General features: G+C 38.4%; 1 long non-coding RNA gene across 1 annotated transcript in view; it reads left to right on the top strand.

Moving 5' to 3' along the window:
- Positions 1 to 15,903, top strand: part of LOC121091046 — a 40,525-nt gene that overhangs the window by 6,848 nt on the left and 17,774 nt on the right. Inside the window, exon 2 of the long non-coding RNA XR_005828814.1 lies at positions 12,574 to 14,695. This is a non-coding gene — a long non-coding RNA (uncharacterized LOC121091046). The remainder of the gene's footprint in view (positions 1 to 12,573; positions 14,696 to 15,903) is intronic.

Here is a 15,903-nt window from a genome sequence, read left to right as displayed (position 1 = left end):
GATAGATTTTAGAGGACTGGAATTTCCAACCTTTATAGGTTTGTTTTGTCAGGACTGATGCAGAAAACTGCTTAAGCACGTCCTTAACTTAAAAGGCCTTCTTTAGTCCTACTCACTTCAATATGACATAAACAGTCATTCAAAATTGAACATGGAAAAATATTCAAGGCTGAACATACCACGTGGAAACAGAAGCAGGGAAAAGCGTGGGAAAATGAATGGGTGATATGGAAATCCTTTGCTTTTTCTTTTTCAAGAAGAAAAAAAAAAAGAAAGGTAGCAAACACATGCAACTTTTTTTACTCATTTGGAATGGTGGAAACCATAGCAGAATAAAATCAACTCTCTCCTAACTGAAAAAAAAAAAAAGTCCAGTACATATTAAAAAAAAAAAAAAAAGCACAACAGAAGACAGACTTTTAACTATTAAAAAAAGTTACACCACAATAACAGAAAATTATATTACCATAGTGTCAGATTTACCGTGTCAGGAGCCAGTAGAACGGACTGCATGAAATTGAGAGGTTGCTGAAAAGAATTAGTGTATGAAGATTGCAGAGGCACACTCTCTACCCTGTCTCTCCTTGCTTTGAAGTTCCAGGAGGGAATTGTGTGTTTTTTGGGAACTGCTAACCAAAACCCCAAATCAAGCAAGATCTAAGTGTTTGTACAGTAGAATGTACATGCATATAATAAGCATTTCATGGAGATTTTTAACGTTTTTCAGTTCCATTTGTGAGCTAAGTACTTTTTTTGCACAACTCTTACAAAAAGTATTCTGAGAACTAAAACCATGAGCGAACACACAAATGACACAAACTCAGGGGAACTAGTTCATCCTGGCCTTTGCCATGGTTTATTCCTTGCTTGCTTTTGAAAACAACAAACACTGCCTTGTACAGGTTTCCATTTCAGATCCCACAACCATCCATTGTCTTAAGAGAAGTTTACAGCCTAATGATGAGCCAGTGCAGAATACTTGAGGTATTTTAAATTCTCAAATATGGAGGCTTCAGTGATGAAGTAGGTTCTATGTTTCCCACTCATGCGAAGCCTGCTCATCTTTACTGGGGTTTAAAGCACACACAGAGAGATGTTCATACAGATTTGTAACTGTACTGATAAACTGAACTAATACTCCGCTTTTCAGTTAATATTGTTTTCTTTAGGTAGAATCAACTTTTCCTGGTTAGTGTTTTGTGACTGTAGAGGGTGCTCTTAAAATACTGGTGATGGTAGTAATATATGGCAATCAGTTTCTCTTCCTGTAAAGCTTATCAATGTTAGGATGTTTATATTTAGCAAAGAAAGTTGTTGTACAGCTAGTGTGTTTTGTTTTGGATATGGGCAAGGGCCACTATGCACATTTGTGTCCAAATTCATCCCTGGAAACTTTTCTGGATTTAGTTTATTTTTGCAAGTATGTTTCTGCCAAACAGTGATAGTATCTTCTGAGAAAACTATTGATGCTGTCTGAAACAAGTTGAAAGAAATACTAAATAGAGTATATTTTTAGTTGCAAGGCCGTTCAAAGTTGGATAACAGCTTATTGTTCCAAAGAAGTAATTTAACTATTCACAAAAATTCTTTAGTTACATGAAATTGATGCTCCCACATTGTGCTATCTGGAATTCTGTTGGGAAGGATTTAACTTTATTTTACTTTTCTTTGTCTGTAGTTTGGCAGATTGCTCTGCCATACTCCCAAGCTATCTGTTTTTTTATACTTCTCTAACCGAATTAGCAGGGGGAAAAAATCCTAGATACAATGGACTAAATCAAATTAGTCCTGCTATGTTTTTCCCTCAAATATACAGTATATGTCTTTTTAAATATAAAACTGTGTTCCCGTCAGTACAGATGAGAAATAATTGATTTGATTCTGTATGCTTGAGAAATGTTACCTCTTTCTAGAGAGGGCAGAGTCTATAAACCTCAGAAAGGTAACAATTTTATTTTAATAATTGGAACTGCAATACGGCTGTTTCAGAGTGGTGTGAGGAGAGTTAACGTTTCTGAGGTCAGGACCTTTCCTGTGAGACCACGACTAGGCTATAGGCTTCTGTCAGCACTCCTTTGTTAGTCCTGGATGTGTTGAGGTGTGATCTTAGACTGACATGACTGTGTCAAAAAAAGCCTATACATTTGCAACAGCAAAACGACACTTTCTCTTGACTAGGTTGTTTTGCTGGGAGGGGATGAAACATACACTGCAGAAGCACAGTTTTCCCAGTCTAAACTTTTTCTAACAATTACTCTGCTTCTTATACTGAATTTGTATACTTATCCTGAGAAGGTACTCTTAAACATGAATTCAGATAATAGGACTTTCACCAGTGGTCACTTATTTGAGATCCAGACGTCATATAAAATTAACCCTATTTCAGACCAGGTCTACAGAAGATATTTATTATATATGAGGGTGTCACAAAGGCTGTGACTCTTTGCCATGCTTTTGCAACAGCTCTACTGTAGGCCCAGTTCAGAGCATCTAAGTCAGTACAGCTTGTTTTGTCTGGGGAAGCCCTCTGAGCTTTTTTGGCTAACTTCAGCAGCATCTATTCTAGGGAGACTTTGCCAAGATCACTACACTTTTAAGCATAGACCAAGCTTAACAGATGTTTGCTGGCTTCTAATGAGATGAACTTGGCCTGTTCATCTCCAGTTTCCGCATCAAATTCATCACTCTATCAACTTGCAAGTTAGGGCATGTCCCTTAGCATGTTTGTACACTGTATCATACAAAGGGGACTTTATGTTAGCTAGGACTGTGACTGCAGGCTTGCCATGCAAATAGTCAAATGAAATTCTGTCTTTGTGAGAGCTGGCAAAATTAACTATCCCCACACATCAGGCAATTCTCTTCAATAGAAGAAATGATAATGCCTGCAGTCTAAGGATGGAAAATATTTCTGATATGAGTCATGTAACAGGGGAACACAATGATAGGCTGAAGACAAGGAGTTTATCTCATATCTCATAGTAATTTGAACAACCAACCTTGATGAGTACACTAAGATAAATAGTCACACTTAATTTTCTTTTTATCACAGTATTTCTGGTGGGCAGTATTTTCACTTCCATAGGAGAAACTAGAAGTGTCTCACCTACACATCCCTTGTACTGAGGTTCTAAAAATGGGAGAAATGCAAATTTAATATCCTCTGTAAGTGTTAAGACTTGAACAGAGACTTCCTCTGATCACTAATCCTCTATTCCCTGAGCTATTAGAAAAACAGATAATACTTTTACTCCCTTGCTTTGTAAGAAAAGGTTGGCATAAATTTCTAACTCTAGGAGAGAGTTCAGAAATGTATTTTGGAGATTTTCACATCTCTACAGCTCACATTAAAGGATCAGAATGTCAGAAACCGATGGAACTCAAGACCCATCACCCTTTCTTCAGTCTTTAATAATGGCCAATCTGCATGTAGCCTATCAACTTTGGTAATTTCTGTGATGGACCCTCTTCCCGCAAGTGTGAAAAGAGGCAATGCACTTCATTCTGGGGTGGAGATTCCACTGCACAGCAAAACCACGGTACCAAACCCTCTGACCTGTAGCCATTTACAAAAATCACCCAACACATTCTAAACTGGATCTGCCCTTAGTGGTTCACTTTTTAAAACCCTCTCTACAATTCTAGAAAATCTTAAAAGCTCAGAGAAGAAATCTTGCATTGTACAGTACTTGCATATTTCAAGCAGTGAAAGCTGTAAATGATGCACATGTTGGAATGACAATAAGACAAATGGAAGCTTTCGTTGGGAAAATGCAAACCAGAAGACAGATAACTTGTTTTGCTTTAGGCAAAGCATGAATGCAAACATTTAAACTAGAGAAACTCCCCTTTCCTTCTGTGGCCCCTCTGAGCCATTTACATTAATTACTTGGAACTATTTACCTCATTCCCTTCATTTAGGCCCCAGGTGCAGACACTCTGTATACTGAAAATTATTTTCATTCTTTTCACTAGAGTGAAAAAACAATATATGTGGAAATATATGTGGAAACACTCATCTTTTCCTTTCTGAAATCCAGGAATGTTAGGAGAGATGGCACCCTAATATATAATTTGTGCTCTCCTGTTTTATAACACCCTGTAACAAAACATGAGAATGGTGTGGGGGTGTGTGTGTCAGTGATGTTTCTTTGTCTAAGTACAATGAAAATATTTGTTTAGTTTTGTTGCAATAGCAGGGGCAGCTGGCAGTGTTTGCAGTTACGTGTCTTCTAACACTTCACTGAAGAGATACCCCTAATCTTTGAAAAAAGACAAATATCTCATTTTGCAAATGTGCTGACCTGTGCTTATGCAGTGGCTCTGACAGTCTTCTTTTGTGATCAGAATGTTAGCTTGTCTTTGAAATGGGTCCTTAAAGTATGACCCGCCAGATCCAGACATGCACTTTTCCATATGTGAAGCTAGAGTATTAGTGGAGGCATTAAACGTTTAGAAAATAAACAGTCAATCACATTAGAAATTTTTTTTAAAAAAAAATCATCACAGCAGAAGCTCAAAACCAAAATTTCTAAATTGGCAGGAAAGAGGATCAGTGTCAATATCTATGATTCTTTTTGGCAAGATAACCACCTCTCAAAGCTCTTGCTTAGAGTTTCATTTCCAGCTTCCCTCTGGGGGAAAAATGAATTAAACCTTTTCTTGTGCTCTTACTGAGAGGTTCTTCTGCTCTTGATTATTTTGGAATACAAACAACAGACTGTGGGACACTGGCTGTATAGATATATTTAAATAATGATTAACAAAATCTATGGCTATTTGCACAAAGTATATTCAACTTCTACCTTCCCAATAAAGAATATCAGTCAATCCCAGGGTAGCCCAGGTCATCAAGGGGTGGCTACTGAGTCTGGCTCCCCCTGTCACAGCTGCCTGGCAGCTGGCCCACCCTCAGGAACAGCCAGCTGGCTCTGCTGTGCATTTCAGCTTCCTCCAAGTTTGCATGTGGACCTGTGAAGCAGCTGAGTTTATTTTGCCCGATCGGCTTATTTATTGTCAATCCAGAGAGTTTTCCCATTGCCATGACTGCTGATGATGTAGTCAGTTTGCACTTGGAGTTTTCAGCATGGCCTCTCTGCTCTGTCATTTCTGCAGGTCTGCACTGGCTTTTCAAAAGATCAGATCTGTTTCACAGATTTTGTTAGTTTTCAAGTCAGTTCAGCACTTCTCTGTTGTGATTCTATTGGTAGTCCAGATGCACAAGTTTGTTTTTTCAATCTGCTAGCTTCTGGCCCCTAGCATACTCAGACTATGAGAAAGATGAATCCTTCCTCTGCTTTCTCTTATGTTCCAAAGGCATATGTGTGAAACTATTCTAGCTGCTAGGGTGACCCTTCATTTAGAAGACCATGTTAAAGCATAGACACCTGTATTCATTAATGATATATATCTCAGACCTCAGTCAGAAATATAACTCCCTCATAGAACTGTGACCAATAACAAAGGAAACAAAACCAATCCATTCTATGTTCATTTTCTTATGTCAAAAGGAGGGTGTAAGTAGCACCTGCCATAGTAAAAAACCTCTTGAGTTTGAGGGTATAAATCCATGCATTCAAGGATTTTCAGAGGCAATCTTAGGAGTAATTCACTGTTAGAAGTAGGAAAGTACCCTCAGAATAAAAACATTATTTTCCAGAACATTTGTCTGTCTTTAAATTGAATATATGATGTATGCCCAAAGTATGCAGAAACTTTCTTTCTGTGACCAACTAATAATCAAGTATTTGTCTGGAAAAGAAAGTTATTTGGCCTAGTGAATATAGTAAGAAGATATTGTAATTCATTTAACTATTTAGTCATGAGATTGATTAATAACCTGTTGCATTTGGTTACCTAGATGAGAGAAAGAGATATTTTGTAAACCCCTGTTTTATTAATTTTTTATGGTATGCCATCTTCTTATTCAATAGGACAGCACTAAAAATGTTTGTAGTGATATTCATTGCTTTATGTAACCTCATTATCTTAGTTACTTACAGTCTCAGCTCAGTGGCATGATTTTTCACGAACGTGTCATATGAAAGTCTCCAAATTGTTTTTAATCACTCCCAACTTACGGGCTTTTTCTGTGATTGCAGTATCCTTACTGAGATGTGAATTTGAATGAAGAAAAAATGGTCCACTCCCAGACATCCATATCCAGGGGAGATAAACTTAAGACATTGTCATGAAACTGTGGTGGCCTCTCTAAGCTGGGTTACTGGCAGATGCAAGAGAGATCATTACTCCAGCTTCAACCACTCCTCTCAGATTTAAACAATGGCATTCACAGGCATAGGAAGAGACATTCAGCTGTCTGAACAGCTATTTCTGTCCACTTCTGAAGAGTGCCAAATCAGGTGCAGTCATGCCTACTGGCTAGGTGGTGTAACAACCACAGTCACACAAGCCTTGGCCATCATCACATCATATTGCATACTTCCTTGTAGAGGCACTAACAAATTTCATTCCAGTGCTCTTCCAAACCACACTAGTTAATAAAGTAATCTCATTCATTTTGAATTATTTTGTATTCAGTTGGACTCAAATTCAACTGCTTTAATAGGTTCTTCTTGACCTTCCCAAATCTTTTTGCAGCTTGTCAGGAACTTTTTCCATTAGCATAGTCCATGGCAGCAGTTAGCACACTAAAATTTGCTGGCATATTTATTAGGACTGAAGCCTAGTCAGGATGGCATCTGAATTCATGTCCAACTTAGGTAGGCAGAATTACTCAGATATGTGAAGCTACTGATTCTGTTTCTGCATAAGTACTTTCTAGAAAGGGGGCCTCTATCACCTGTAAGGATGAGCAGCTGCTGAGTGGGAAAAAATTTTAAACAAATCCTCTGGTATGGAAATCTGTTTTTCATTCCCTACTTAATGTCTAATATTCAACTAATTCTACCTACACTGCATTCACACATTCTGATTCTAATTCCTGTTAAATATGGTGTCTAAAAATTCCATCAGGATTAGCATGGAAGTATAGAAAGTAAATATATCCGGGAAAGAGAATTAATTTTAAATTGTAATGTTGTGCTTGAGAGTGATTACACTAAGCATGAAATCTGTGTGATTCATGATTATTCCTGCTATTTCTGATTTTTGCTTCAAATGAAATTGGGCTGATTGTGAAGAATGTTACTGGATTCTGTTTGTTTAAAAAGGAAGTTGGCATTTGGGGGGGATGTAGAGTTGATGATGACAGTCATCACTGCCACAGTATTTGAGGGCAGAGAACTAAAGAGCCTGAGAGATGCTTTCCCATAAATACACTGTTCTTCAAGCACAAAGACTTGGTAAGGAAACAATTCCTTCTAATTAGGAAAGTAATTTTAAGCAGAAAAAGATGTAAAAGCTTAAGGACTGTTCTTGTCAGAGAGAGATGTTTCAGAGAAGAATTAGGGCAATAGAGGATTATTGTTTTGTTAAGCCTTTGATTGAGATCTCAGACTTTCATCAGTTCTGTAGCAATGCAAGCAAGAGATCTAAGGCTCAAACACATCTCCAGAAAAGAGATCTTGGAGAAATAAAATAAAATAAAAAAAACCAACCCAGACTAGGATTTAGCTTTTGGGTATTTATAACTCCCAGTTGAGAGCCAAGGGGAAGTTTTTCTGTCATCACCCTGTTACTTTTAAAAAACAGAGGGGAAAAAAATTTTGCTTTTGATTTCTCAAAAAATAGTGTTAGTTATTTGAAAAACTCCAGACCAGAGCATGAAAGATCCTTTAGAGGAGAACTCCAGGGTTGTTATTTAGAGCCTGCCCTGAGTATAATCAAGATTAAATCCTTTAATGAAGGCAAAGCTTACTTATCTGATCAGATCCTAGCATAATGGTCTAGCATGTGATATTATTCTGTATAAGTTACATAAGTTTTTATTTAAGAGCATACTTTACCTTCAGCTGCACAAACAACATTTTTAACCTGTTCAGATCTTTGAGAAATACAGACAAATCTGAAGAGAAAAATTGAATATTTGTTAACAAAATAAAATCAAATCTTTCTGTGACTTGGTTAAGATGAAAGCAAGACAGGAAACTAATAAAGAGGATCAGAGAACCTGGAAATAAATGTTGACAGGCTTGTGCACTGGCAGTTTAAAATCACATACTATTAAGCATTAGCTTTCTGCTTAAGTGTTTGCCCACAAGATTGCCTTTCCTTAGTAAAGGCTAGAGATTACCCACGACTCATTTGTGTTTGCAGGTTTTCTGTAAGTATGTGTGGGTACATACTACCATTTATCAGCCACAATGCACCGAGGTCACAAGTCCTCTGTCTCATTAAAAGACAGTGAGCCAATTGAAAAACAACTCCCTTCTCCCTTGGCGCATCTGAACATATGGTGCGGGAGTACTACACTTCATTTTGAAACAGTCATATCTGGGAAGAAGCTAAGCAGTTAGGCAAAAAGGTAGGTAATAAAACTTTGGATATACAGAGTCATATAGTTTTCCTGTTTTGACAATAGAATTGGTGGACTACAGCTTCAAGCTTTTTAGAGTTTCTCACATACTGAAAAATAAAGATTAAAAGTTACAATATTAAAAGCCTTAGTGAAAAGATTAAAACAGAAGCATGACCCTACTTCAATGCAGAAACGTCTCAGAGCTTCACAAAATCATGAACTAGGTGTAGAGTGCTGGTGTACTCAGCATACATGATATAGGAGCATTGTACCATCAGGGTGTTAGTTACTGTCAGAAAACAATGACAGAAGAGAAGGTGGTTGCTTGACTCCTTATATGTCTAATATATTGTGATCTAATATGTCACATTAAATAATTGTTTATAAGTTTCACAATACTGGCTTGTAACAATTACCATTCCATGTCTTACAGACGTAGTCTAAGTACAGGAGGTGCTGGTTGCTGTAATACCACTGGTCTTGCCTTTCACATTGACATATAAAAGTATAGTGCCAATTCCTGCTGTTCAGACTGCTTTTTTCCAAGACAGATTTTTTTAAAAAAATATTTACATGCAAGAATTAAAGTTCTCAATAATCTGTTCATCCTTTTGCCCAGGAAAGCTGCTATTGTATGTTGAGAAAGCCTTTTCCAGGCTAAGGAACTGCTATACTTTCATTCAGCTTTAAAAAGAAACTAGTCATAAAAAATTTTTATACTTGAATACAGACCTTAAGAGTTTTGTTCAAAATGGTCCTCCAGAGAACACAGTGAAAACAGTATCTCTTGGGACAGCAATGGAGAAGTTTTCATCAGCATTGAGAATGCAAATATTCGTTGCTTCTGCAGCCAAGTAAATGCTCACTATTTTGTGACACTATATATTCAATCAAAATAAAGTTACTTTTTGTTTTCTTTATTATTTCTCCCCACCATATGTCACATTCCCTGCTGAATTGATTCTGGTTAACCAGAAAACAATAAAGTTAGTCAGCATGGAATGTGGCTTCATTGGCAAATAAAAGGACACTTTTCTAGTGCATCATGACATGGTCTCTACCGATGTAGATAATGTAATAGAATGGATAGCAGCACTTCTCTGTCTGCTTAATGCTATGAGTTCAAACTTTTGCATGAGGAAAAAAAGGCCAAAAGGGAACATTTAAACAGTACTTCTTAAAACTAACTTTTCTTTCTGTGTCAGATATCTAAGCTAATTACTTTTTTGTTATACTCTTAACTAAAGCTGGAACAAAGTTTCAGAAAGCTCTTCCTTCCATATTTGCAAAAATGAAAACATAATACCCAACAAGAAAGTATTTCTACAGTTGGGGGTGGGGGGGGTGGGTAGCAAACCCCCCCCAACACTGAGGTAGAGTAAATGGAACAGATCTTTTTCTCCCTCTTCAGCTGTACAAAGTGCTGGGATGGAAAGAGTGCCACATTCAGTTACTTCCTTCCACAACACACCAAGAAGCAGAGTTGCCGATTTTGTTGTCCAGCTCCAGAAACAGATGTGATTTGAATTCCTGCACACATGGGCATGAGTGCATATGCAGACACAGACATATACATATGTACCTTGCTTATTTCCACATGCTTATACTTGATTGAGAAGGCCTACCTGTAACTTTTTCAATCACCCACAGCCTGTAAGCAGTTCAAGCAGAGTTCCAGAGCCAGGGTTACACGCTGTCACCAGGAGAAGGACTGCGATAATGCACGATTAGTCCAAATCTCTGAGAAGAAGGAAAACAGCTGGGACTACTAAGCCTGGCATCACTGGATTGTAGTGATCAAGTTGTGCATTGGAGTAGGGGGACACCTGGAAACCATTTCCTGCTTGTGAACTGATCTCCCTCCCCCTTCCTCTCAAAGATAAGTGTATGCAATGTGGCTTTTGGCCACAGCGAGGTTTTTTGGATTTGTAATGTTAGGAAAGTTTACTTTAAAGGCACAAATCCAGGTCTTTCCTTACATATAAAACTTCAAAAGACCAATTTTTTCCCCTCTGATGCTCCACCCCCCCAATCTCTTCTGACTTCAAATTTTTCCAACTCCGAAAAAGTCTTTGCAATTTCATCTTGAAACTGGCAAATGAACTTTAACAGACTAGAGACTGCTTAGGTACTAGCCTGAGCTTTCACACTGCTAATGCCAAAGCCACTGATTGTTGCTTTCTAGCTGTACCTCACTAACATACAACAGGTTAAGATTTCCACACACCCCAACTCTTAAATACTTGAAGTTTCCTTGGCTGTGCAAAGTAAGCACATATTTTGTCCATGAGAGTGCCTTTGAGCAGTATCTCTTTTGTCAGTTAGGTTTCTCTTGTGGACTTGCCAGGAGACATCTCCTGACTGGTCGTCTTTGTCTCTGGAAACATTTCACTTGGCAGAATGGTCCCTCTGCTTTAGCTATTGGGTAAGGTGTTGGTCTCTCTGAAATCAACTGGAGCCACCAAATTTTAAGATGCCAGAATTTTTCACCTCCTGTCTTTAAAATCACTGAAGACTAGAAGCATGCAATGCTTTGTCAGTTTGAAAATGCTCCAGCTTTTTCTTGATTTTTTCTATGGAACTATTGGTCTTAGAAAAACTAATAGCAGAGGTGGAACATGCTTGTATTTCTGATACAAGTTTATAAACAACCGCCAATTAATTGATTTTCTTTTTGCTAAAAGAAACCTCAGTTTTCATAACCAAAGTCTAGAATTTTTGAAAACAGAACAAACAAAAAAAAGATAGCCAAATATTAGGAGACCAATAAAAACGGTTTTGTGAAGTCTCATACTAAATGTCACTTAGATATTCTCCAAGGTATTGAGAAAGTTACTTTTTACCTAAAGACACATGTTTTCATGTACAGTTCATTAGCATTATGTTATCATACTGTTGCAGTAGTTGTAAGATTTTAATAATTGATTTTCATCTCTTAACCAGTGATCCCTAAATGCAGAGTGAATGCAGGCTTACCCTCCAAGTCTTGCTGGGGAGGTTAGGACTTTATAGGAAAGTCACACTCTCACTCTTTCAAAATATACATGGTAACATAAAGTATAAATGGTCAGAGCACACCAAGGGCTAGCTCTGGCCAAAGGAGCCAAATATGACACTACAGCCAGCGTGGCAGAGACCTCATCAGCCAGGGCCCCATTCTACAAAGCAGAGCAAGAGAGCAGGGAAGACTCAGGGGAGGCAGCAAGGGTTAAGCAAAAGGCCAAATACCAGGCAAGTCTGCAGCAACAAAGCAGGTCCAACATTAAGACAGGCAGGCAGTCTGCACATCAGGATCAGCCCAAGAATCATCAGGCAGGACCATAGCGACAGGCAGGGCTGAGATGAAGCTGGGAAGTCAGCTCAGCTGATGATCTGATCAGCAGGTTCCATAGCCAAGCACCGGCACACCTGAAAAATAGCTCAGGTAGGGGCTGAAAGTCCAGGGCTGAGCTTAAATGAAGGCCCAGGGCCCATGGGCAAGAGTGTGGGTAGAGGCCCCAGGCGATGCTGGTCAGGGCCATTAAATCCTATCGGTGCACTCGGGCCCCCTGACATCAGTCAGTAGAACATCCAATCTCGTATTTTCATGCATAAGCAAGAGAAGGGAAGAATTATGGTTGTGGTTTGACCTGTGCTGCATTTTCTGACCCGAGTGCCTGATTTCTCAACCACGATATTACAGTAATGCGATGTCTACCCACAGTTTATATAAACACAGAGTATGTTAAACAACTGACTTATGATGTGATACTTTTGTTTCCACTGAATTCTAGACCATCTGCATACTGAAAAATTTCTAGACTTGTGAAGAAGATCTGATCTATTCAGTTCTTTCACTAAGTAGTCACAGATACTCCTGGGTATTCTTCTGTGTGTACTTTGACATTTATATTTCATTCTTTTTTTCATTGCAATTAAGCATCTGATGGATCCCAACACTTGGTTGTTATTTCTGTACTTTTGAAATGTCTTCTTTGCTGATCTTAAACCTTTAAAATTCTCTATTTATGTGCTCTTCAAATTATGAAAATTAATGCAAGCCTTTTTCCTGAGGCTTAGAGTTGCTATAGCAGAGTTTCTGGTCACCTGATTTCTGAGAAACAGTTTGGTCCGTCTCTATTGATAAGCAATGTTTTCTTTTTCATCTTCCCTAGCTGAGGTGATACATACTGCTATCTCATATTCTGGGACACAGAGCAGGATGTCAGCAGCATTGCAAGATACGACTGTAACAGGCACTCGGTACTTTTTGGAATAACTCCTGATCAATGTGTGATGTGTCCAGTTTGCTAACTGTATCCCCCACTCTATAATTAACAAAATGCATGTTCTTCTGTTGATAGAGAGTAGATTGAAAGCATACCAAATTCTACCAAGTATCTGGGAGTAGAAGCAAAAGAGAAACAACAGGTTTTGTTCCAGATGAAAAGAGTGAATATATGAGAAGTTAAGAGCACCTGTTCTGGGTCAAACCAAAAGCCCATCTAGCTCAGTATTGTATTTTGAACAGCGGTCAAGGGTGGGTACCTTGCAAGAGGAAAATGCTTTTCAAATTTTCCTTGCAAAAATTATTTCTTCCATGCCTCTTCTTCAGAGAATCACAGTGGACAGGGCAACTGCATAAAAGCTAGTAATTCATGTCTTATGCAAGATAAATGGATCCAGATCTTGCTGATATAAACAGTGTTATTGGCTTCAGTGCCAGTATCTCTGCTGAGGATATTACCTGAAAATTTTACACAGAAAGAATAGTCTAAATTTAGACATTACTCCAGTAGCCATATCAGACTTCACAACCTGTCTACTTTTGATGTCTTCTAGCAGATCATAGCACTGCTCTGTTTCTGCTCTGACACTTTGATTTTAATAACCTAATATGAATTAAAATAGCAGGTGCATAGCAACACCTTTTTAGAGTGAGTGTTTGATGATAATAAGCATGTTTAGCCAAGACTTTGCTGAGCCATGGCTTTCACCTCAGACTGTACAATACATATATGATAAAAAACAATTAACTCCTTAGCTGCTGGCTAAAGGATTATGAAAAACATGTATAAAATAACAAAAAAATTAGAAGTCAGGGAAGTTACGGGAGATCATTAGGAAGAAAGGAAGATTCAGTGTGGTCCCTTGAATAATATCACTGTACTTCGTATTTTTAATAATAATAATGCCATCAACACTGGAAAAGCTGCGCGTGGTCTGATGCAACTAAAAGGAAGCAAACACTACAGAGAAGAATTCCTGTCCAACATAGAAATGAAAGAGAAATGTGGGCACAGACACATGGCAGTTTTACTTGTGGAAAACTGAGGGCTTATTGAATGAAAGGGTTAATAAAGGGATTACAAGAATGAACTCCAGGCAGCCAGTGGATTCAATTCTCCTAGATTGTTGGGACAACAGCAAATGCTGCATATCTTTGTTTCTTGTAATTGCTTTGTTCATTACCCTGCTAAATCCCCAAAACAAACAACAAAACAGCCAAGCCCTCCTGTCACACAGACATAGTCTTGCTGTTAAAAAGGTTCCACTTGTAAAAAACACTTTTGTCTATTTCTGTGCTTTTTAACATTTTATCCTCTTACCAGGTTGAAGGTCAACAGAACTCACAAGGAAAATATTGTAATTTGTTTCGCTAGTAAACGTACTTTACTGGAGGCACATGCTGCATCAGACTGTGATAGTGCAGGCTTCATGTTTAACCTGAGTCCAATTCAAAATTCTGAAAAGACAGCTCAGTTGGACTCTGCGATCTTAAGGGTCTTTTCCAGCCAAAGTGATTCTATGATTCTGTTCTGGGTTTCTGCTACAAGAGGTCAAATGTTTCATTTAGTTTCTCTTCCATCTTTTGGGGCAAACCCTATACACTCCAGAGTTCTCTCACGTGTTACCAAACAGTACAAATCTTTTTGCATTCCTCTTCAGAAGTTCAGCAGTGCTTTTGCTTCCCCCAGGCCTGCTCTGTAACTTTTTTCCCTACTCCAAAGCCAGTCATTCACCAGTCTCTATCCTCATGAATCTGCAGCTGCAGCTAGGGTAAAACAATAGGCTGGGTATCATCTGAGGCCTGGTAAGCTGCCTCTCACCCCACCTTTTCCTCATCCTACACTTTTTTTGCAAGGTGCTTGAAATGCTGCCACCCAGCAGTTCCAGCTACCAGTTGTTTCAGATTTCAGTTTGTTCTCTTCTGCAGCCCTAAGGATCCTCCCACAGAACCACTGCAGTTAGACAAGCAAAGCAGACTGATGAGGAGGACATGAAGTGGAGCATGAGGTAAAAAATCTGTGTGGGTCTTAGTCACTGGGACGTCTTTCTGGAGAGTGGGCCAAGCATGGGAAGTTTTGCCATATAGATTGGGTCCAGCAGTGCAGATATCTTGCATATAGTGGTAAGACTGCAAATGGCAAGTTGTCAAACCGCTGCCTCAGAAGTGTCCCAGGTCCTTTATGGTGGAGAAATTTTCTGGAGGTTAGTCAGATGCCTGTGAATTCTCATACCTCTCATAAAACCAGCTCATTAAAGAAAGGAATGATTTAATGTCTAGGAGTGGAGCAGGAAAGAATATTAATTATACTTGATAGAGTATAATTCTACCACAGGAAAAATATACAGAAATATTTTGGTTATTATCTTAAATTAACCAACATATAACATAGATTCCCTGTAACACTGAAGCTTCCAATTTCTCCATGGCTTCAGTACTTGAACATTTAATGTCTCTCATTGTGAATCATCAGACTCTGCACCTTCTGACAGGAAACACCAGCAAAATGGCAGAGCTTAAAGAGGAATTCAACCCACATGACAGAGCGAGAGGGATTTCTAGAAGCTGCTGATTAAATTCTATTTTTTAAGAATGTTGTTGGTCTCGGATATGACTTAGTGTTAGAGGTATAATTGAATTCATTCTCAGGAAGGAAACAGAAATGCTTAAGGGAACACTTCCCCCAGAGTTTTCTTCTTTGGCAATAAGATGTCTTGATTTAGTTTCATTTTCGATGAAGCTGTTAATAGGCTGCATTTTGCAGAAGTGTCTATTATTCTAGTAAGTTCAGATGCACTGCATGCATATTTTGCATGAGTAAACCTATGTATCTGAAGCTTAAACTGTGCAGCATAATTAGAGGAATGAGCCTCTGGCTGCTTTGTCAAAACATTCTTTAATTGCTGGATTTTAGGATTATTGGATTAGAAGATTAGATGGGATGCCTAGAAATCTTAAACTGGAGCATCTAGTAAAGTAAGGCTTCTCATGAATCAGAGTTACAATGTATTTCTCTGACCTCTCTTCTTTTCTAATACATGTTTTAATTTTAAGGAACTTACTAACTTTTGTCCACGAGAATCAGTTGCCAACTTTCATGTAGCCATGGGTGCTATAGTCCCTCTGAACGTGGTCTGTGAATCACTGAGCTTCCTTGCCCGTGTGTTCCTAAAGGAATCCTGGTACCAACCAAACATTGTACAGCATTCACCTTGCA

The sequence above is a fragment of the Falco naumanni genome, chromosome 7 (assembly GCF_017639655.2).
Source record: "Falco naumanni isolate bFalNau1 chromosome 7, bFalNau1.pat, whole genome shotgun sequence".
NCBI classification, from domain to species: domain Eukaryota; kingdom Metazoa; phylum Chordata; class Aves; order Falconiformes; family Falconidae; genus Falco; species Falco naumanni.
The sequence above is the reverse complement of the archived record's forward strand: the minus strand, read 5'-3'. Positions and strand labels throughout refer to the sequence as shown.